The 24,838-nt window shown below is 46.4% G+C and overlaps 1 protein-coding gene and 1 long non-coding RNA gene across 2 annotated transcripts in view; both read right to left on the reverse strand.

Annotated features, from left to right (window-relative positions):
* The window catches only part of LOC119466429 (uncharacterized), a 217,391-nt gene that overhangs the window by 178,858 nt on the left and 13,695 nt on the right, over window positions 1-24,838 (reverse strand). The gene's annotated exons all lie outside the window — the stretch shown is intronic.
* Window positions 1,214-9,887, reverse strand: LOC125940655 (uncharacterized). The gene is made up of 3 exons (XR_007463853.1): window positions 9,820-9,887; window positions 5,995-6,069; window positions 1,214-3,803 (listed from the first exon to the last, which is right to left on the reverse strand). It is a non-coding gene; the product is annotated as an uncharacterized LOC125940655 (long non-coding RNA).

Here is a 24,838-nt window from a genome sequence, read left to right on the forward strand (position 1 = left end):
TGTCCAGAGGAGCTCTCTTTACCCTCCCTGTGGGAATGAGGCCATGTTCTTTGCTGGCCTATCAATTCCACATACAGTTTACGCACATAGTCCTTACGAGGCTTGCTCAACGAAACATCCATGCACTGCCGGACTGATGTTAGGCCACCCAGAATAACAGCCAAGCTTGTCGTTATGTCTCACAGCTTTTCTTTCACACTGTTGACAACATGGCCCTTGAAGCTGAAAATCAGCCAACAGCGATGGCAGTCGCAGCATGGCACCTGGTCGTCTTTCCCAGAGAATGTCAATCTAGTCACGTGCATTTATCCGTCCATTTTCGTGAACATGGACGTGAATGCGCCCTTGAATAGTTATCTTCGGCAACATCTCTTTCTTGCAAATGGCAAAGGGCGGGAGTTTACACTCATCAGTAGTCACCCCAAGCATTACAGTGCAACACTGTTTTTTACAGCCTACTGTTTTTACGGAGACAGACGAAGCGCATTTCACATTATGGTGCTAGGTGGCATGGCAAATGTCAGTAGTATTTCATCGACTTTCCCGACCTGTACCATTACGAAGTTGTCAACCTCATGCAGTCCAATCAAGTAAGTGACGGAGGGCAGTCCTTCGTTTCAAAAACAGGCGACCACTTCTCATGAAGCATGTCACCCACCCTCTGCTTGCTTTGAATGTTGCAGCAGGGATGCCTTTTTCGTGCACAATTGTCTGAAATTGCAGAAACTTGCATGACACAGCGAGACCAGAAGATCTATTTTTCAGAAAATATTTGACGAGGTCCTATTCAACAGCAAGAAACTTTCCTTGCTTTTGTTCCCAAAATGCTTTTCTTTCCAGTATTGCATCGGTGAGCTGAGCCTTCTGTTCTCACCAGTAGCACATACAGCTCTCATTGATTCTAACTTCTTGGCAGCAGCACTGCTCCCGTTTTCCTCGGCGAACTGCATTACATAAAGTTTAAACTTGGCTGCGGAGGTATTTTACCCCATCAAAAGAGCAGTCGTTGAAGTTGGGTCGATTAAAGCACGACTGATCCTAGAGAACACACCACACGGTAATCAACAATGGTTGCACAGGCTGCTCCACCGCCACTGCTGATGATTTGTCCACGCAGAGAAGTTCTGTGCCCTCGTGCCCTCCAGTACAGAAAACAGTGCTAACTAAAAAAGAATGCGCACCCCCCAGCTTGTTTTTTCTGCGTGACTTCACTTTGACAAGCGACCCTTCCCCGGTCGCTTGTCATCTACAGCAACTGCAGCACTGGCATAGCGATTGCGGGCAACATTGAAGCGGTGCCGATCTCCCCAACCCTGCCTTGTGCACGCGCATCGACAGCCTGCTGCGGGCAGGACAGGGTGCGCAAATTATGCAATGAAAAGCTTTTAATATGATAAGCATTCCTAGGGAATGTCATGCACTTTTCAGGGGCTTTATGCCTCTCTGTCAGTGTCTCTAACCGTCTTACCACCAACTTGGGTCCCTCGTAGTCCATGGTCTAATGGTTAGAGCACTGGGCTGCTGTGATAAGGGAACCAGGTTTGAAGCTAATCGTTGGGCCAACTTGGGTCACGGGTATGTGACACTGTGTACGTGCCGCTTATCAGTTAATCTGCTTCATGCCAACGTGTGGTACTGGGTATGTGTCAATGCTTAACTACAGCTCTTCCATGAACTCCGTTCATCCTAACTTGGATCCCTGCACATGTGAAACTAGATGTGTGCCACAGTTCAATGAACCTCTTTGTGAAATTGGGTCACTGGGTATTGTCCCAACACAAGTGCTACTTTTCAATATGTCTTTTACGCTTACTTGTGCTGGCTATATGTAGCTGGGGACATGCCGCCCTTCAATGAGCCCTTTTGACGCCAACTTGTGCCACTGTGTATGTGCGGGTCTTCATGGAAAAAGATATTTAAATTTCACCGGTGGTGGGCGGAGTCAAACTTGTGTCATAAATAATAAATTTTGTCTGCACACATGCCGCACTGGGACTTTGCTGCGGTGGCGCTCAATGATGCAGCGTGTTCTGAGGAGTGAGAGAGCCTCCCGGCTATATACACGCCTCATACACAATGTGTTTCAGCAGTTGCAATACGGTGCATTAATACATTGCTTCAACACTAATCGCAGACACGTCAACATTCATCGTGAATGGATTCTGTCAGATTTTTTTCAAAAACCAGGGTGTTAATTTAACACTTCACATGTATTTTTGGGCACATAGTGGAATAGAGATATCGGCTAGGCGTTTGTACTTTGTCTTCTATCTACTGTACCAAAAGTATTTTATTATCCAAAAAAGCAAATTATTAACATTTTTTTTTGCCCATACCTAATTTTAAACAAATTTTTGTACATTTTCTTATCAAACAAGAACTATTTATTCTACAGCTTTAATTTTGGCACAGTATAATGACATACAACCATTCAGTTTGCGCAGAAAAAATTGTGCTACCTTTTGTCATACTGAAAATAATGGTACCGACATAACGTAAAATCTTGTTTTGGAAAAACTGAGTTCAAAGTAAACAATAACATCAATCACACATTTTTCACTCTGCCAACACTTTTTTAGACATTCTTTGACCCATTTTAGGATGAAGTGTGAAACTGGAAAGGATTTAGAAAACAATTCACTTTCATATTTAGAAAAGAACAAAAATACATTTTTGTCAGAATTTTCGCTTACCCTGTCCCCCTAAGGGTGCACAAATTCCTCAAGTAAATACGGTATATTTTGTTTAAAACCAGTTTCGCACAACTTTTTTTAAGGGTCCCCTGAAGCCCAATCTTTATGCCAACAGCAAAAGTGGATGTTTTGCCCCCATCTGCCTGCAAGCTGTGGATAAGATTACCATAGCAATAAAGTAATCATTGGGACAAGTTACACTGACAACCCATTTCAAAAGCCAGATAGGGAATTGGCAATCACTGCTAAATGTGAAAAGCTGGTTATGCTTTGGTGTCCTCTCGTAATTTCATGCTAACATTATGTTACCGTGAGAATATGCTTGGTAAACCAAAAAAGGATGAAACAGGAAACATAGGTGGTGATGCCGCCTTCAAATTTCGGCACCAAATATTTTGACGGCACCTACTAGGACCTATTTAATTGCTTATCGATAAAAATGGGCTACATTGTGTTTTGAACAAAGAAAGATTGAACATGGCAAGCTTTGGGAACTTTTACCGAGCCAACAGCATCCAAATACGAACAAAATGTTTTCAAATTCGTGACATCACATTGCCTTACTGCCATTGGGGCTTCGGCGTAAAATTCAGGAAATGGTACTCCGATCTTATGTTCTCTTCAACTTTCAACTTATTATCATGCAATTAACGAGAATAGAGTTTCAAGACACACTTTATCAGTCTAAGTTAATTAAGTGCTTCGCTTAAGTCTCCTTTTAGATTCTGAAACTGCACGATAAGTTATGAGGCATGCATTAGTACCAGGACCCGTTCAATTTTGACCACCTGGGTTTCTTTAACAGGCACCCAATGCATGGTACCCAAGCACTTTCACATTCTGCCCCATCAGAATGCAGATGCCACGGCTGAGATTGAACCCGCACACTCGTGCACAGCAGCGCAACAACACTGTAGCCAGAGTTACCACAGCGGACACCAGTATGAATGAATGAACTGCATGCTCCCACTGATTTGTAATGAGCTGCTGCAGCGATGAGCTGGTCAGAAGAAAAAAGACCAGGTATGATGGAAGCAGCCAATGTCTGGACCACACCCCACCAAGGGCTTGCCAATCCACAAAGGAGCCGGCTTCAAGGCCATTCTGCACCTGTGCACACGAAGAGAAAGAGAACTATTGCACTTCCGGGATGGTGCACATTCTAGCTATATCAACAGCAGTGTCGATTTATTGACCTACTCCAAGCATTTAAGTGTACTTTAAGAACTGGAACATAGGCCGATGCAGAATATAGGTCGACCCCTGGCTTTGAGGTGAATAAAATTGAAAAAAGCAATTAATTTCAATTACCAACAGAGCGTACTTTATTTGGTCAATACACTCATTTACTATCACAGGCAATAGCCGCATATGAACTGTCAGGATTCTTGTCTAGGGACGGCCACTAGTCACATATGACCTGCTAATTTTGCACCCACCCGTAGCAGTAATGCAGGTTTGCAGAGCGTTGCGAAGTTTGCAATGGCAACAACAAAAATAGCTACACTTTCTTAGTGTACAACTGAAGCAATTGAATAAGACCATTTACATTGTGCCAAATACTGCTACAGTATAAGACAAGGTGCCACTTTTTCATGAATTTAACTCAACCTACAGTAGTGAACAAAAAGATATGGTTTGCGTTTCTGTGCTGTGAGCTAAACTGCTAAGAATGTTGGTGCTGCATTAAGCCGGACTGCTATCCCACGAGCAATAGTCTCTTGAACACACACTGCCATCACAATTTATTCACACAGCCATTTGTGTATTCTAAGAATGTATCACAAGGAAACCGTAATATCAACCAGTAGTGAAAATACGTATGCACAGGTGAGAGAAATTTCAAAGATGGATGGGGAACTTAGCAGGGCAAAAGGTTTCGCATGCTTCTACACATTTAATCTACAACAAGAGGTCAAAGGATGAGAGAAAAGAAAAAAAAGCAAATGCATCCACTCGCACAAAAACTCGGAAAGGGGGAGCAGTGAAAAGAACAAAGCCGAAAGAGAAGCTTTATGCATCGTCAATAAACAAAATGTAATCAATTTCTATCACTGTGGCTGCACCACAAAGATGGATAAAATTTTGTTTACTGACAGTGCCATAAAGCTCCACTTTCAAAGACAAGCACTCACCTAACAGATATATTTTGGGAAGAAAACAGTTCACGGTTCTACACATATGCAGACAAAACGCCACCAATGGGTTGAAAAAACAAAACTCAGCTGGCACCGTATCAGAGGTAGACAACTTGTCACTGAAGCCTTTCGGGCAACCTATTCTTGCCCTTCAAGTCAACAGGTGAGTCACTAAAGCAATCACCGCTCCACTGCCCAAAGAAAAAAAGCGTAGAAAAAGCTCACTTGTGACCTTGTTCCTCCTTCTACCCAAGACAGTAGATTTCATTTAGAATGCACTTGTGGCTACTATGACATTTCCTCAACGCCCAAAAGCTTTTGTAAGAAAACAAAAATAGAGCCGACCACTTATAATAATAGTGCCTCACTTATAATAAAATAGTGCCTTACTCCGTTCAATCACAACAAATTGTTTGACCCGTTGAATGCAGCCTCTTGATGAGCAGGGAGAGGGGGCAGAATGCATCAAACTTTGTAGTTACTCCAAGGCCTATGGCACATGCCACAAAATGCAGCCAATGAATGCAGCCCAGCACCATGCTTTTTTTTTTCTTTCTTTCCAGCTTGTAGATGCGATGCTGGCAATGCTGGCATCGCGCAGCCAGTCGCACCTTTGCTGTGCATCGGCTTTTTAATACGATTAGCATTCTTAGGGTAAATCACGCACTTTCCGCTGTAAGTTTCTAACCGTTTTCTGGGGCAAGAATGCACGCGATGGCGCACTTTGGCTAGAGAGAGACCACCCCTAGTACCAGTGCAATATATCCACAGCCTGTGCAGTACGAGCAGTCCTGCTATCGTACGACACGCTGGCAGCAATGGGGCCATCAATTCTTTACACAGAGAACTCAAGATGGTGATCGACATGAACGCAAGATGGACCAACTTGGCCAAATCAAGTTGTTGCTATTTACATGGACGGTTTAATAGGGTCACAAAAATGAGGCAGCTTCCATACTTCCGAACTCACAATTGTTTTCCCAGTGACACAAAAGAAAGTTGCGAGTTCAAAAACACGCAAACCGCTCTGTCAGGCACTGGAGAAAAACACCACATCTGCAAGCAGCAGCGTGAGCTCAAAAAAAAACAAAAAGAAAAAAAAAACAAGACTCCATGATCACAAGCAGCATTGCACAGTATCGTAAAAATATTGGCACGCATACTTGCTTGTCACGTTTTGGTGACCACCCTTTCACTTGCTCACAACTGTTAAAGTTGTCACTCGGCGTAAGGTGCACCTGCATATATTAGAACATCCTCCATTATTGTCAATTCTATCTGTTGTTTGTGTTGTCGCTGAACCCTGTAATCAGATTGCATGTGTGACGTGAATAGTGTTGTACTATGCCGAAGGCATGTAAAGGCCAGCAATCACGGTAGAACATGTATACAGAGTTACATGTTCTGTATGTATACAGAGTCATGTATACATAGCTGGTAGGCTTGACCCGCAAATTAGATTTCAACGATCAACAGATGGGCTTGTCACTATCATTCTGCCCAAGTGTAACTTGTCTTTGTGGGCACAGGTTCGGCCAATAAAGAGTTTGTTTTGTGACTTGCTATTGTGCCACATTTGGATTTTTCACCATCACAATAGCGTGACATCTGGTAGAGGTGTTTTTGCATCCATGTACCGGACGCCCCCGTCAAACCAAGCTCTGTGAACTATGTGACAAAATGACACAAACTGCATTAAATAGGTCTGCTTATTTGCATTCAATTTCTGTCATTAGCTCATTTTGATTTTTGTTTTAAGCGAGACTAAAGGCCAAACCATACATACATGTGCCGGCGCACGAAAGCTTGCACCCATTTACTTCATGCATGCGCAGATGGTGCATCCCAGATCATAAGAGGTCTTTTAGAAAAGTATCCAACCTTTGGCCTAAAAAAAGCTGGCATAACTGGAACGTTGGAAACCTAAACACAATTCGAACTAGTCTTGGGATTCCACACACTTCCCCCAGCGGTGCTGCCATTGCTGGAAGCATTCCGAAAAGGCCTCTTCTTGAATGGAGTTTAGCTCAGCTGTCATTGCAGCCACAATGTCCTCTCTTGTCTGAAATTGCGCTCCTTTCAATGGCCTCTTGATTTTGGGAAACAGCCAGAAGTCGCAGAGGGCCATATCAGGAGAGTAAGGGGCCTGTTGAACAACAGGAGTCTGGTTTTGCATCAAAAAAGTCTGAATCAAGTGCGAGGAATGTGCAGGAGCATTATCGTGATGAATGCGCCAATTTCCTGTTGACCCCAACTCCGGTCTCGCACTGCACAGCATCATGTAGGTGATGGAGGACATCCCTGCAGTACTCTTTGGTGATTGTTTGACCCTGTGGTGTGTACTCATGGTGTACCACACCGCGGGAGGCAAAGAAAGCAGTCAGCATCACTTTGACATTGCTGTGCACTTGGCGGGCCTTCTTTGGTCTTGGCGACATGGAAAGCTTCCGCTGTGACAACTGGGATATGGTTTCCGGGTCGTACCCATACACACAAGACTCGTCACCAGTGATTTGGTGTTCATGAAGTTGGGGTCACTGTTTGTGGAATCCAGCATGTCCTGTGAGACTCCAACACGAAGTTGCTTTTGCACCACCGTGAGCAGCTTCGGCACAAATTTTGTCGCAACTCTCTTCATGGACAAATCTTCGGTCATAATAGAATGTGCACAAAAAGTGCTGATGCCCACCTCTTCCGCAATTTCTCGGACAGTCACACGACGATCCCCCATCACCACAGCATTCACTTCGGCAATGACCTGGTCATTTCGGCATGTTGATGGCCGACCGTAGCGTGGCTCACTCTTCATCGATGTGCCGCCATCTTTAAAACGGTTGTAGCACTCCTTAATCTGTGTCCTGCTCATAGCATCGTCACCGAAAGCGTCTGAATCTTCCGAATGGTTTCCACTTGGCTGTCGCCCAGTTTCTGGCAAAATTTGATGCAGTAGCGCTGCTCCAGTCGCTCCGTCATTTTCCTTGCCATAAAAAACCAACAAGAGCACTGCGCACTACCTCCCTCAAACGCTGCGTCCCAGCGACTTGCACTATCGGAAGGCGGGAAAAAATTCGCGCATGCGCATGAAGGTTCAAGGTCGGCCGATGCAAGCGTGCTTGTTTCATATCCATCAGGTGTTCGCAAAAAAAAAATAAGGTCAGATATTTTTCTAACAGACCTCGTACATATTGAAGCGCGGCACGAGCACAGATATCTTCTCCAGAGAATTATTGGTGCTCTGGCTGCCTAGCGAAAATAATGAGCCAAGTTGGTTTGCACTCACGCGATTCTTGTAGGTTCAAATCACCATTCCTCACGAGGCACGCCAAATACAAAGTGCATGAGCATGAGCTTCCGCGTGCCAGCAGGTGTACGTGTGGTTCAGCCTTAATGCTCGGGGACGTCTAAGACATCAGTATTATCAAGAACAGAGCTTTAGTAATTGAGAAATTGAGGTAAATCCAAGACACAATTTGAGGCTCCACCGGGATATTCAAGTACTAGCACGATGACGCAGTGACTCCTCATTACAAATCTGTCACTAGTACTCAACCACTTATAATAAAAAGATCACTACATAACATTATAGACCCTTTTCATGGTGATCCCATGGGTGCCGCCATGTTTGATCACATGGTGACACGTCCAATGCTTGCATCAGCTGCCTCTGTTACCTTCTTGTTTACAATGCATGAGCATGATGACCGTGTGGCTCAGCAAAGCGTTGTTTCGGTGCGGATAAGGTAGATGGTGACTGGGTGGACGACACAAAGCTTTGACCACAGCTTCAGAGGAGATGTAAGTGCTTTCAGAGCTCATTACGCCGTGTCCAAACAATGTGAGCAGCGTATACGGTGCTTTACGAGAAGCAGGGCTAGAGATGGTATTCCCAGCTGTCCAAACTTCCCGCGCTTCTGAATTAAATGAGGACCAGTGTCTTTCGGTAGTCAGTCATTATTTTACACTCACTTTGAAGCAGCGGTTTGTCATGTTTTTGACTAATTAACTGTAACTGTCCTCAGTGAGGTCACTACCTGATTGTTTAATTTCTGCCTGATTGATCGCGGGTATGCTCAGTTGCGATAGATTTGTTCTTGACCGTGCACAACACTTGTAAAGTAGATGTTCAATACTTTGTAACAGCTTATAGCAATGATGCATAATTGCTAGTTACTTGCTTCCTCTGTGGATCGTCCCGAAACGTTCAGCTTCAAACATTTGTGTGCGGTCAGCGTAGTCCATGATCCACGCTTCGGCACGTTGAATCAAGAGTGCACCCATTCATGTAATCTTGATACATTGGCAATAGAGTGGCCGTAAGTTTGCGCGTGAGTTAGCGGCCTCTTTTGTGAAATGTCCTTACGTTATTTTGTTTCGAGTCATTTGACACCATAACAAGCATTTATGACTATGGTTGGAGCCTGGTAACTTAAGAGCGCATTGACAGGAACGGCATTAGCTCAGCAGCGCGAATTACTGGCCTCTCGTCGAAGCAGGACGCTGGGGTTGCATAGAGCGCACGAAGCTACGCTAGTAGCACTGGTTCATCGAAGCGTTCGCATGGGTGTCCAGCATCGTCTACAAACGTTCCAAGAGTATTGACATAGCGCAATCTCGGACATGTGTACAAAGTGCCAGCTCGCGGAGACGCCTCTCCGGGCAGACAGAGTAGCGCGGAGGCATTGTTTTGTAACGATTCCTACAGTTCTCCGAAAATGGTTTCGCAATAAGTCGTGTTCCCGCTACCGTCGAGAACGGTCACGTTGCAGAACGGATTACAAGGAATGAATTGAATCAGAGAAAATGAATCTGTACAACATGCGGCCCCACCACTGCAAGCAGTTTCGCGGCAACTCGTCTAGCAGTGCTTCCTTAGCAGGTAATCCAATCGCAGACCAAACTGACCGTTCTAGCTTGCACAGCGAGCGGATTCTATAGTTTCGCTGCACTACAAATAAAATCAAAGGAAACAGACAAGCGAATTAACTTACCTTCTATCAAGCATGGCAATAGCTACGTTTTGTTTACACTGCGCTGCCTGCACCGCCATTAGTGCAGTGGCAAACCCGTGCGCCGGATTGAATTGGCTTGCTACACGCCTAAATAAATCCAAAAATATATGACGTCTTTTTCGCTCTTGTAATCGTTTCCGTCGCATGTAGCTAGCAAGAGCATAGCCTTAGAGAGCTGTATTTGATGCTGAAAGAGCCGATTACTGGGCGTAGATCTTAAAACCACTCAAGCTTCGTAAAATAACGACCACGGTGCTTTTCACTCCTCCGCTCCTCTTCATTTCCCATCTCGTTCACGCTCCCTCGTAAAATCCCTGACACTTCGTAAAGTAGCGAAACTCTGCTCCTCCTCGTTTCTCCTCTCTTTCGCATTTCCTCCTCGATCGTGTCGCCGCCTACTATGCTTCAAGGTAGCAGACGGTCTTTTGCAGAGTGAATGCACGCACAGTAAGGTGTTGCACTTTAAGCGCTCGCGTTCGCTTTCCAGCTCCGAGCAACTTCATGTACAACATAATATTTCTATACGGAGGCTTATACAAATTAAGCAACTGCCCCTTACTTCCTGTTTTGATAACCTTTGGCCCATGACGACTCCGAATGTTAGAATTATTAGATAAGAAACATTGGTCAAGCGCGTGCTGCAAGATCTTGTTGCGAATGGTTATAAGCATGTTTATGGTCCAACGTTACCATTCTGGCCTCCAGCAAGTCCTCAGTAACCTAAGTAATCCGCGCCGTCCTTACCAGGTGAATCGTATCGCCTATGACGCACAAATACTGGCAAAGGACACGGATGATCGCTGCTCTCAAGGTTCGATAGAGTATTGCAAGCTACAGTGCCGCCTAGTAAGTGGTTCGTGGGGAAAGGGAAAAGTTGACGCTATCTTCTGCAGCCCTTGAGGGAGCACGGCTCAGCGCCAAAACGTGCAAGCCTTCGTGCGTGCTTGCCAATCTAAGCGCGCGCAAACGCTCTCAGATGGGTGCTGGTGCTATTATGTCTCTCGTGACCAGTCAATAGAAATACGCGCGGCCAATCATCAAGTCGGGACAATGCGTGGGTAGAAAATGAAATATATATATATATATTGCATTCGTTCGCGAAGCGGCCACGCGGTAGCAGCGCTTCATTCAGGCTCAAACAAGACCATAGTGAGCTTACGTTGACTAAATTAGTTTTAGCCTTTCAGGTTCTTGACTAATCACGTACGTGTAACATTTCATCGAGCTCGTCCGTTCACGAAGTGACGCACTTATTGCGAACCAAGTTGCACCATCAGTAATTTAGAGGTGCATATGCATTGAGGGTGGTTGCGCTCGCTCCGAAATAACATTTGGGTAATATGACTTTAGTGTAGTTATGACCGAGCGACCGACTAAAGCAAGCGACCGACTAACGAGCCAACGAGCTCGCGGCGCTCCGTGACGATAGGCGTAGTCGGACGAGCCGAAGCCATTGCAGAGGTGGTCTCGTCACCGGGGGGCATGGTGACAAGCTCGATGTACCGACCACTTCGGAGTTCCGTGGCGAGGACGGGGATCGGTAACCTCCACCAGAATGTTACGTGTGGAAGGACACAGATGAAAGAGGCTATTTACAGGCTATTTACACTGGAGCCAGACAGCCAGGCCCACACTCGCTCGCACCAAGAGCACAGACACACTTCGTCTATCTCGCGGCGGCTCGTCTCTTCAACATCTTTCGATGCAATCGTAATATTATCACCACAGGACCACCTGTCCACATTCGTTCGCGACGCATCGCACCCGATAGACTCAAGATTGCCAGAGCTGAATTTGGCCATGTGCCCGAGCTTGGCATTGTGCGACCATCATCAAGTCCTTCGGCATCTCTTCAGCACATGGTGTCCCACGAAGTCCCCGAGTGACCGGCGGCCCTGCGGTGACTACCGTCCCTTGAACAACGCCAGTACTCCCGATCACCTACACCCTGCCTAACATCGCGGATTTTATAGCACCACTGCATGAAGCAACTATCTTTTCAAATATATACCTCGTCAAGGCGTATCATCAGATACCTGTCGAACCTTCGGAAATTCCCAAGACTGCCGTCATAACGCCTTTTGGTCTCTTTGAATACCTGCGCCTGTTAGTCTCCGCAATGCCACTGAAACTTTCGTGTACACAGTCACTCGAGGTCTTCTGCTCTGCTTTTCCTTCATCGATGACCTCCTGAAAGTGGTCGTCCGCGATGCAGACGACCACCTTTCACACCTTCGACAGCTTTTCTGACCTTGTCGAGTACGGCCTAATTGTCAACATAGCCAAGTTTACGTTCGGCATGTCTAACTTGACTTCCTTGGACACCACGTTCATAGTCATGGCATCCGGCCCCTCCCTAGCAAAGTGGAAGTCATTCACGACTTTCCACAATCCCCTTCCGTATGTAAACTATGCGAGTTCCTGGGACTCATGAATTTTTATCGGCGTTTCATCCCCCGCTGTGCTCATCTGATTCGTCCAGTTACAGATCTACTCCAAGGAAAGAAAAAAAAACTTCACGCCCATAACATGATCTGAAAATGCGTCCAGCTCTTTCGAGGCTATTAAGACCCAGCTCGCACACGTCGCCCTTCTTGTTCACCCAATACCTGATGCTCCACTCCGTCTTGTGGCAGACGCGTCGGATGTGGCAGTTGGAGCCGCATTACAACAGTGCAATGACGGATCGTGGCAACCGCTAGCATTCTTTTCACGCAAGCTCTCCTTCACCGAAAGCAATTACAGCACTTACGGCCGCGAACTCCTCGCTGCTTACATGGCTGTGCGTCACTTCAGGAATTTCCTCGAAGCTCAAAATTTCTTCATCACCACGGACCACAAGCCGTTGACGTTTGCCATTAAATCGCCCAACAACTGTCGATGTCCGCGCCCTCGCTGCAACGCAAGCATAAGACGCAGAAAATGCTAAGCTTCGCCTGGACTCTGAAATGCTCAAGGTTCGTGAAGTTACCCTTCCGTCCTCCACTGTTCCCATTCTCTGCGACATATCGACTGGCAATACCGGATGTCATGTTCCCGGTTATTTCCGTCGCGCTGTTCTCGACTCTCTGCATTGCCTCTTCCATCCTGGCATCCGCGTCGCGCAACACCTTATCACTCGGCGTTTTGTCTGGCAGGGAAACAACAAGGACATTCGTGGGTGGGCTTGCAGTTCTTTGAGTTGCCAGCAATCCAAGGTCCATGGTCATACCTTGTCTCCGTGCGGTTCCTTCCCACCACCTTTGGAGCATTTCGATAAGGTCCATGTTGGCATTCTAGGACCATGGCCTCCATCAAATGGAAACACCTACCTGCTGACGTGCATCGACCGTTTTACTCGGTGGCCAGAGGCCCGACATCAAAAGTGAAACCCTTGCTAAAGCTTGCTGAAGCCATTGACGTCAGTATGGCGAGCTATCCGATTGGCTACCCAGGTTGCGTTATCAGTAATTTTTCTAACTTTATGGTGAACAGATGTTGTTCGTAATAGTTGGAATGTTGGTTAAATAATTTCTATAAAAATCTAACAAAGAAACATTTATTGGGCACTTATATATCCCTACGTGGATAAATGTGAAAGCATTGCGACACCAAAGGGCGAGGGTTCGACTCCCACCAAAGGTAGTGAGTTCGAGTGCCTTAACGAATCTATCTTAATTAAATATGTACCTTAATTACCTCCGTCTTACTTAAAACCAAATGTCGTGGGTTGGGCTCCCACCAAAGGTCGTGCGTCCAAGTGCCTAAATTAACTCTGTCTCAATTCATCATCATTATCAGCCAATTTTTATGTCCACTGCAGGACGAAGGCGTCTCCCTGCGATCTCCAATTACCCCTGTCTTGCACTATAGCTGATTGCAATTTCAACCTGCAATTTTTCTAACTTCATCACCCCACCAACTTTTCTGCCGTCCTCGACAGCGCTTCCCTTCTGTTGGCACCCATTCTGTAGCTCTAATGGTCCACCGGTTATCTACCCTACACATTACATGGCATGCCCATCTCCATTTCTCATTGACCAGATCGAACAAGTAGGTCACGACTTGAATCTTAGGTGCTCCCCCAGCAAGTCAGAGCTTCTCCTTCTGCCCCCCACGAGACGCTTCAGGACATCGTCCCCGAATATCGAACTCACGGTTGAAGGGCACTCCATATCCCAGGTAGACAGGATAAGGGTGCTAGGACTTCACCTTCAAGGCAACCGAGCAAATCAGCCTACCTTGCAAGCACTACAAACAACAGTAGATAACACACTACGCCTCATAGGAAGGATCTCCAATAAACACAGAGGGCTTCGAGAGAAGGAGCTAATTTTTTGTCCTAAGCAAAATCACCTTCACCCTACTCTTTCGCTGTCTAGGAAGGAAGCGGATACTGTAAATTGCTTGATCCGCAAGATACACAAAGTCGCTCTTGGTGTTCCGATTAGAACATCCACACAAAGGGTGATGGCCACAGCTACAATTAATACCCTTGAAGAATTAACCGAAGCACATATATCATCCCAATATCACAGGCTCTCCACCACAGAAGCGGGGCGTGAGATCCTGAGACAACTTCACTATGCTCCACCACTCAACGAGAACAAGCGACATCAACTTCCTTCGAATATACACGGCCAATACCACATCCAACCCCTACCCAGAAAATGCACCCCGAATTTCACGTAAAACGCCGGAAACTTCGAGCCAAGACGCTACAACGCAGCCATGGACAGGTGGAAGGAGTCTACTATGTGGACGCCGCCGCCTATAACACTAAACATCGTTATGCTCTAGCGGTCGTAGACAAGCAGGGCAACACTGTTCGTTCAGAATCAGTCAAGCCACCTCAGCGGGCGACGAGAAGAGGCCGCCATTGCACTCGCATCGGGGCTACCTGATAGCGATGTCATCATCAGTGACTCGAAGACTGATATCCGGGAACTTCAGTAGCGGCTACATTACCAACCTCGCGAACTCTCTACTTGTCGTTCACCCGCCGAAAAACTACATCGCTCTCATCTGGGGCGGCATTCTGTAAGATTCTACCTAGTGGACTGTCCATTTCGGCTGTCGCTGATTGGCTGCTGCTTGATGAGCTGGAACCAGCATAGCAGATGAGCAGGAATCAGATTGCAGTGGCTTGACGACCATTCAAAGATGGATGTCGTCTCCTTTCTCAACTGTTCTACGATAAATTTATCTTATGTCCGCCACAAGTTGTTCCTTGGATCCATGGCGGAACGCAGAGAGAAAACTCTGGAGGGCTGCTTTGGAATCGCAGAGCATAAGCCACTGCTAATGTTTCCCAACAGAGTGATGAATTGAAGTCTCGCACGCAGACCTGCAATTACTTCGGCCGTCGTCGATGTAGAATGTGATGCTTTGAGTTCGATCTGTACAAATTTTAGCCGGGACGAACACTGCAGCTGCTAGTCTAGAGCTCATGACCGATACATCGATATAGGCATGCAAGCGGTTGATGTTGACTTCATCAGTAAAAAAATGTGGCCTGTTTCAAGGTTACTGACGACATTTGCACCTTCTTGTTGGCTTTAATAGTAAGACTGCCTTCGCCACAATGGGGAAGATGGTTGAGCTGCGGGCACGTACTTCGGTAGTAGCCTGGATGCGTGATCTGTAATCATGTACGGTTAAAACTCACATGGAATTAACCGTACGTTAATTTTCTGGGTAATTTGCATGGTGCAAAGGGCACAAAGGACATGCATGGATTCGGCAAGCGTATCTTCTGAAGATTGTTTATTTCGCGGTTGTAGCGCACGCATAATAGCTTTGTCGCGTTTTTTCGCGATGAAAAAAAGATGCAGTGGACCTCGAATTGTCACCTTTGCGCTATAATAAGGTCAGTAGTGGCCAGTGTCGAGCGCTACCTGCGATAACATCGCACTCTCCGTTGGTCACAGTCATTCAACTTCCAAATATGCTCTTATCGGTTCATGCAATCCCATAACGCAAGGCGTTTGATTGCGTTCTATATCAATGAAGTGATCGCTGCTGCTTGTGAGTAAAGCGTTCAAGTAATTCCTTGTCTACGTCAGTTCAAAGTTGCAGCTATGAAGTGCAAAGTATTTCATGTTCCATACAAATTGAATCCGGCAGCATAAATATGGTACACCGCGAAAAAAAAAAAAGACACAAAGCGTTCCATACTTCTATGTTAAGCCAAGCACTAAGTGTTCACGTGACCTTAGCCATATAATTACATTAGAGCACTGCACGGGCCATTTTTCGCGCCCGGCCCGTGCTCGAAAGCGCCCTGAGTTGGCCCGCCGTAGCTCGGTCTGGTGGTATAAAACCTGGCCCGTACCCAGCCCGGTTCGGTTCGCACTGCTACCCTTTCAGCTGATACAAACGATGGTCCAGTTTGCGGTTATCGGAAAGATGCTAGCCGCCCAGAGGCGTGGCTGAACAGTCGCAGCGCCAAGCTTCCTTCTAGTAATTGTAAGAAACGCTATGACACGCACCACTTGCATATTTCTACCTAGTACGCAACACAAAGCGAGACCTGTTTGCTTGAGGCGTTGTTGTGCGCCATAGTTCATCGCCTGCGAAAATATTCTCCCTGTCAATGCCTCGCACGTCGCCACAGTGTTTCCTACAATAATTACTAAAGGGAATTATGGCACTGCGACCGTCCGGCCACGATGGGAATGATGGTTATAGTACATGGATTTGTACGATCTTCGTGCTTCGGGCTCGAGACGTTCTTGTTGCTTCCTTTATTACGCTTCATCAGGGCCTTAAGTGGGCTAAATTTTCAAGCAATTTGTACTTATTTTTAACGCAGAAGGTAATAATTCACCGTCACTTTAGCATGAGCCAAAGGTGGTGAAGGCGCCCGCGTGCTGAAAAGGCATTCTCGTTCGAATGCGTTACTTCTTATTACTCGTTTCTTCCGACCAAAGGTCGCGGGTTCGAGTGCCTTAATTGACGCTACCTTAATTGCCTGTCTTAATTAACCTCGTCCTAATTAACACCACAGGTAGTGGGTTCGAGTGTCTTAATTAATTCTGTTAATTAACTGTGCCTTAATTTCACCTTGTCGCCAAAGGTGGTGGGTTCGACTCCCACAGAAGCTCGAGGGTTCTACTCCCCACCGAAGGTGGTGGGTTCGAGTCGGAGGTAACTCTCTTAATTAACACAATGACAACGGTGACCCACTCACCATCAAAACTGTTGCGTGAGTGTTGCTTGCTTAACCCGCGTACCATGAAAATTCTTGCGCGCGCGTTTGCATATAGGTAGGGCAAGATGCCGGGTTGGCGTGTAGTAAGTGAATTACTACATCGAGTCGTCATCGTGTACGATTTCGCTTCGACGACACGGTTTTCGCTGAAGGTCGACAGAACCATGACACATACTCGTATACGGCTTTCGCCTTATAGTAAGGCTTTGCAAGCACGCATAATCGCTACTAAATGCAGTGGTTGTGCTTGTCAATGGGCCGGTGGCGTAATTGTTTAATGTCTAGAGGTCCAGTATTCGAATCCTGCCGTCGGACCAATTTAAGGATGCTTAATCATTTACAACACAGTACTTTTTTTTTAATTCGTCGGCTCTTCCACTCTGTGAAGATGGTTAACGGTTAACCAGCGAAGCTGAAACGTGCGGCTCCGGTGTTTATCATTCGGGGAATCCCTAGGGTTCATTAAAATATTTCTAAATTATAAGATTACATACACGTTCGGCTGTGACGGAGGGAAAGACGTCACTGACGGTATGCCCGCAGTCCGCCGTTGTCGCTTGCGTTCGATGTCTCGAGTTTGCTCGGCGTCGTGGTTAGCAGCATTGGCCCGCCATTGCCGCTTGCGATCCTTCGAAATTAAATTAATTCAAAATTAAATCTGTTCGTTAGGTAAGACAACTGCTCATACCCGATGGGTGCCAACTAGCCAGCTGCGGAAGAAGACGCTCGAGCCAGTGCTGATGATGATAGTTTCCTGTACAAAGGAGATATCGCCTATAGCCATTATAAAGCTTCGCATAAAAATTACCACTTTGCAAGGACAACCTCGCTGCCTTCCCTTGCTCCCTCCTCTCTCTAAAAATAAAGACGAAGTTTAGGCAAATCCACCATTCTCATGATGGTTGAACTGCCCCGCTTGCAGCTACCGTACACATTAGCACCCCAGTTCCCTCGAGTAATTGCATGAAACTATGCGCATGGCATAGCGGGAGAACTGTTAAACTTTAATTAAATGATAAGCCTTTACGTGCCAATCCTACAGTCTGATTATGAGGAACGCGATAGTGAGGAACTCCGGACTAATTATAACCACCTGGAATTCTTTAACCTCCACCTAAATCGAATTACAGAGGCATTTTTTGCAGTTCGCCTCCGTCGCTTTGCGGCTTCCGTGGTTGGAAGCGAACCCGAGACCTCAAACAACGCCATAGCAGCAAAGCTACTGTGATTGATACAGAAGTGTTGATTTTATGGGCGGCTGCTTCCATAGTCTCCTAGAGGCACTGCCGTGCCTTAATGCGGCTTCGACCCATTCTCTGCTTCTATATCGCTACCTCCTCTCTACAGTCTAGCTACCTCACCTCTGGACTGTTACGCGTTAGTACAAGGGTAAGCACTGTAGCTGTTGCAATCCGTTTTCGGCGACCTCACAAATAATTACAGCAGAGGGCATTGTGGCGACGCGATGGAAAAATCCAAACGAGTTTCTCGCGTCCCCTTTCCTCTGTCACACTCCCTACTGTAATGTATATACACGCTCTGACACATGTGTCATGGTTTCTTTATTGACAATTTCAAACGTGGGGTGACATTTTAAAATTCATCATAAAAGCGCTAAAGGCCAATGAATTTATGATAACACGCAGAATGATGAAAAGTAGAAAAATTATGAGTGCGTTTAAGAACAATACTCAGTTCGGTGTGCGTGCTGGGCTGAAAGGGAGCAGGCGTATCAAAAATGGCCGAAGGGTGACCTGTTAAACGGGATACCCATGCTGTGCAAGCGGTTCCTTATTTCTGCCCGAACTGCGTCGTTGAGGCTTGAGAATTGGCAGTGACTGGCTCGCGATCCATCACCTTCTGCCGCTGACTTGTACAGACAGGCGAGACCAAACAGCTCGTCCTCGGCTGTCCTGAGGGCTTCCTGGAGCTTCGCTACGAAAACTCCTTTCTCGCAGTCCATGCCCTTGCAGAGGATGTCCGGGCCCGCGTCGCAAGCCATGATCCGCACCAGGGCGAACATGGTTGCCCTTGTGAGTTCCTTGTCCGCCACTAATTTCGTGGCGCACACCACCGCAATGCTGTTGATATGCAGCGACTGCGAGATCACCGAGTCGTGCAATTGCAGTTGTCCGTGGGAGTAGAAAAGCCTTAGCTCCCGCAGACTGTAGTTTTCTGTTAGGCCACGCCGGAGACAGGACACCAGGACTGTATCAGGTGTTTTCTCTTCATTGATGATAGTCAACTTTACGACACCAGTGTTCCTCCGCACAAAGTTTTCGAACCCCCGCGCCGTGGCTTCTTTCAAGCAGTTCTCGATCACTGTAAGTGACCTGATGGATGTTGAGCGCTCCAGTCCTTGAAGTATGAGCAAGTTACTACCGGCGGTGGCAGCCATGTCCAGCTTGAACTTCCGGAGAATTACACTTTCTCGCAAGAACCGTGAAAGCTGTCTGGCGTCTTTGTGGTTACGGAAGTGGAATCCCCGGAGTGACAGGGTCGTCAGCATTTCCTGCACGTTCGTAAGACCCCGGAACAAAGTCCCAACTTTGCCCATGGTTGGGCAGTGGAACTCAAGGCGACGAATTGGAGTGCCCTTTTCCAAAGCCGAGATGATCGTCTCTGCCCGAGAGGACGTGAAAACCCAGTCAACGCGATCGTCCAGTCTACTAGCCTTGATCTCTCGGAGAAGCTGGTTCTGTTCGCATTCTTTTCCCATTAGAACGCCTAGCTTTACCTTCGTACAAGGGGAACCGTTTCGTGAAAGGGCCCACACGAACAGGAGGGCGTCGGTGCATGAGAACCCGCAGCACTTTAGGTTCACTGTCTGGAGATTCTCGTTGCTTTCCATGGCCTCGCTTAACGGGACCACGGCGTGCATTCCAAGACACGAATCACGGAGACACAATGTTTCCAGCCAGCGGCTGTTCTTAAGCAGGGCTCCCAGGTGCTTCCAGGAGGAACTGGTGGGCGACATCCATTCCATGTTGAGGTTGAGAGTGAGGAGTCGCAGCGTCATGTTTTCGGTCAGTGCAGAAGCTAGTGTGTCCAGATAAACGCCGACCGGGGAACAGCGTCCTAACTCGAGCTCTATCAGCTGCGCGTTGTCCTTGAGTTTCTCGAATAGCTGGCTAAGGTTGCACATGATTTCCAGGCGCAGAATTTGCAAGGAGGTGTCCAACAGCCTCGAGACCAGTTCAGTGCGCGTCGTACTGTTACGAATCCTTCCTCGCAACTCGAACTCCCGCGGTCTGCGGTGCTCCTTGAACTCCTGCGCGAGTCTGGCCAGGACTGAGTCTTCCATGGTCACATTGCGAAGGGCCAAACGCTCGAGTCCGTGGTTGGTAATCACCAGTGAGGAGAGATAGATGCCCTCAGCTTCCATCAGTGTTACCTGCAGTTCAAAGGCAAATCGAGGTTCCGAAGACAAAAAAAAAAAAAAATGTCATGAGGTGCTACACGTAAAAAAAATAAATTGGACTTTTGTGGTCCTTAGCCGTTGATATTTATTTTTTTTTAACTAAACAGGAATAAAAATTCCTTTCCCCACCTTTCGTTATGCGTCAGCGTTATATGTTGCATGGGCTGTCAGTCAACGGATTTTTCCTATAAACAGAAACCGCTTACGCAACCTTTCCTTGCTTTATATTTGTCGCTTTTGAAAATGCGGTTTGAGGATGATGCAGCTTATGCATAAGCAACCAGAATGTTGCGTGTTCTAGTATTACCTCTACACTTTCAGACCTGCGCTACGCTCCCATCTTGGCTTGAAATGTTTGCTTGTCAAAATTTACATGTATGAAGGAATCAGCCCAGCAGCACGTTCCTTCAATTTCAGGGGTGGAAGCAGGCTGCAACGTTTTGGAGCAGGGCTGGGAGCTGCAAACTGACTGTTTTAGAGCATCATTCGAGCAACAAATTTCGAGTTTTGTAGCACAGAAAGTGTGTTTTGGAGCGGATCGCCATGCTAAGAACATTTGAATTAGCAAGCTTTTGCTTTCAACAAATACAAATGCTAAGCGAGAAAACTATGTGCCAAAGTGAAATTTCTGTGGAACATTCCATGCTCTTATTGCTAAGCAACTTAATAAATCTGATCAATCTGCAACTGTAGGGAACTGTAACGGTAGTACTAGTTATAGCAACAATCAGGACGAAAGCACAGCATAATAGCAATAAAATTCTATATATCTATGAGCATAAGAGGCATGGAATAGATGGCAAAAACCAGTACTTGCACTTGAGCATAAAGAAACAAGTACAAAGCAGCTCTAAAAGTAGCAGAAGTAAATCACCAGATCTAAAGCTAGTTTGTACCTTACCATTGCAACTAATAAGTGGAAAAAAAGAACACTGTTAGTCAACACTAGCATTGTTCCCACAGTACTTTGTCATACTTTTTATGTCAGTTACGTGTCAGTCTAAAGAACAAGTCATACTTAAAATGCATTCTCTAAACAAGACAAACATGTCTCTGAGTGAAAAATCTGATTAACTACAGAAATATTGGAAGTTTAAAATTGTACATTCAGGTACAAGACACTATAAATATAGTCAATAAATTGAAATACAAGCACAAGATATGGGCAAGCACAGCTGGCTACTGAGTGTCACGATCACTGGAGCGAAACGGCGCCCACATTTAATACATCACAGCTCACAACACATCACAACAAAAAGGCGGAAAGGAACACAGTCAACGTCCGATTTTTCAAACTACCTAGAGCCCGCGAAATCGTCCGAAAAATCGAGCAGTCCGAAACAATGAACGGATGCCTTTTACTGCCCCTAAGGGCTCAGATCACCACAGGCATGTCCGGAAAAGTTCCGAAGACCTGCCACTACACAATATCGGTGCTCGTATACTGCATGTGAAAGGCGACGGCAGGTGCAAGCGCGTGTAATTAAGGAATACATACTGTGCCCCGTGACAATTGCCCCTTCCACTCTTGTTATGCTTCACCGCAATACTACGCGTAGGCTTCACCGCGTAACATTATTGCATCGAGGCGAAGCTGACTTGCGAGAATCGGCAATTTATGCAACGCGCCGGGCTTTCCGAGCTTCGAAGCCAATCGCGAGGATTACAAAGGCGGAGTCGGTGCCATTGCTTACAGCGGCAAATTGTTTCAATAAAAAACATGGCACCGTATGACAAGAAGCTTAATAACGAACGCCGAAGCAGCTAGGCCTAGCGTTGCCGCGGTTACGGCTGCCAGCGGATCTGCGTTCGAAAGCGCCGGTCCAAGGCAGCGAAATAATCAAAATGGCGGCGGTGGTGGCTTCGATTAATGGCGTTTCGGACCTGCGGTCACAGCACAAAGCCCGGATAATTGGATGGCGAAGGGTTCTTGCGTCTGAAATTTGAGACGTTCTTATACATTGACCGTATGCGGTACGTGGTGGAGCCGCGAATCCGTCCGAATTATCGGGCGTGTCGGACATGGAGGCACCGCTTGGGAGCAGTTTCGGCGCAATAATGCGTTTTGGAGCAGGATGGCGCAGGAAAAGCGGATCGGCGCAGTGTGGCGCAAATGGCGCAGTATACTTCCACCCCCGAGACTTCAACCTTTCAGGTTTCTCCTAAAGGGAACACGATTATGAATCAAAGCAAACAATGCCGGGATTGTTACAATATACAAAAACATTGAGGCGTCGCAATGATTTATCACGTTTCGATAACTGCAATAAGCATGAATATTACCGTTATATTTCACAGCGGTTCATCGCTTTTTCTTTTCTGTTGTCTCTCGGCTTCATTACTGATAAAACGTAACTCTGAAGTCGTACGTGCCAAACTCACAATCTTATTATGCATGAGGCATACGCCATAGCGGAGGGCTAGCGATTCATTTTGACCTCCTGGAGTTCTTTGACGCGCACCTAAATCTCAGTGGACGAACGAACGCCATTGCATTTCGCTTCGATCGAAATGCGGCCGCCACTGCCGTGCTGTTTATTCATTACAGATTGGCCTTTTTGATGTTTTGTAAGAAAGTGTAAGTGATGTGCCGTTCCCACCGCTTTTTACGTAGCTGCTACAGGGTGACACGGAAGCCACCTGTTACAGCGGCTGCTGTGTAACGCAGCTTGCATGCAGCGCAGCGAGGCCCCAGGGATCGTGGCCCCTCTGTGGTGTCTCTTATATAGGAAAGCCACTTTTCTGGTGGCCTCCGAGATGACACAGAAGAAAGCCACTTTTTTAATAGCCTCCGAGAACATGAGCTCAATTTACGGAAGCCACGCGTCTGCGCCGAGCATATGTTGCAAGTCATTAGGTCAGGAAAGAAGTGATTGCCCACAATAGTGCCAGGGAATCCTGCGTCATTACTCGCAACCTACGCGACCGTGTTTGCACGCGTAATGAAGTTACTCGTATTTCAAGACGAGTATCGGCGTTTCAGCAGTGACACAAACGTGACTAATTTGTATGCAGTTTCTTACACATCACTCCTTGCTTTTTTATGCGTTGTGTAAACAGTGACCGGCGCCTTTTTCCCGTTAGAAAATTAAAAATAAAGGAAAGAAAGACAGTTTGAGCTTGCCACTTCATTGCTTTTGCTCAAATTCCTCAGCATAACGCTCAAATTGCTCAAATTGTTCGGCATAACGCTAAGCACTGTTACTTGGCTGGTTTGCCAAAAACAAAATGCGAATTGATTTTCGTCCAAGCATCTCGCCATAATGGGTGTCGATAACATGGTAGATATAATTTGACCTAGTCACTCTCGTCGGCTTCCGCACGGCAGCCGCAAGACCATTGAAATATTTTTTTTCATCGATGGGGGTGTGCAATTACGATGGTCGCAGACGAAGGAAATGTGCCCTTTATTGTTCTGAACAGCCACGACCGTACTTCTAGCGAGGCTGTCAGCCAGCAGCAGACCCATATATAACTTCTGAAGGATGTGAAGTCATTTATACAGCTTCGCTGTCTGATGTATTCTGTTGCTGAGATTGGCATCCATCTTCGAAGGCTTTTTTTTTTTGTCGCAACTCAGTTATTGGAAATTGGTCGCCGTGGTCGGAAATCGAAGCCGCGACCTCGTACTGAAGAGCATAACTGGCTTATGACGTCATAGCAATCAAGCAAATGCGGCGCTGGCTGGTCCGTTCTTCACTGGCTCTTTGCAAGGCTGTAACGACAAGTCACGAAGCTGCACTCAGCTGTGCCACTGCCGTCGGCTGCTTAGAAAAAATCTAATCAAATTAAGAGGTTTATTGTCTGAAAGCAACACACCCTCTATGAGGTACGTGTACTTATAGATCTAAGTAAACGAGTGTTTATCGCATACTGTCCCGATGAGCCCGCTCCTACCACAAAGTACAGCAGGCGTAAAATCTATCAAATATAAATGAAGAGGGGCTTTTGAGTAATTAATACCCAAAGCGTGAAACTGATTTAAACAAACCAATAAAAAACTGTATGCTTGGCGTCCTGTCAGCTATTCAGCTAGGACAGGACTTGATCGCGCGAAGAGCTGATTGAAAAGAGCGACAAGCGATGGAGGATTATGCCGTCGGGCGAGTTCTTGCGTAGTGCTATGAGTTTGTTGAAGGACGATGTGGTGTATAAAAGGTGACGAAGACAACGTCTGCTCGATAAAGGAGAGAGCTTTAGAAACAAGGCCAACGGCATGCACACTAGGCATAGCGAACAGTTATAGAAGTTTAAAAAAGGAAAACTAGGCACTGAGAATATATTAGTGAAAACGAAAATTTAAATGAGACGATTGCCGAATGCTGAGATTGGCAATTGAGACATATACTTACGCACGCGTTGAAAAAGATTTAAAGTAGGAAAAT

The sequence above is a fragment of the Dermacentor silvarum genome, chromosome 10 (assembly GCF_013339745.2).
Source record: "Dermacentor silvarum isolate Dsil-2018 chromosome 10, BIME_Dsil_1.4, whole genome shotgun sequence".
Lineage (NCBI taxonomy): Eukaryota > Metazoa > Arthropoda > Arachnida > Ixodida > Ixodidae > Dermacentor > Dermacentor silvarum.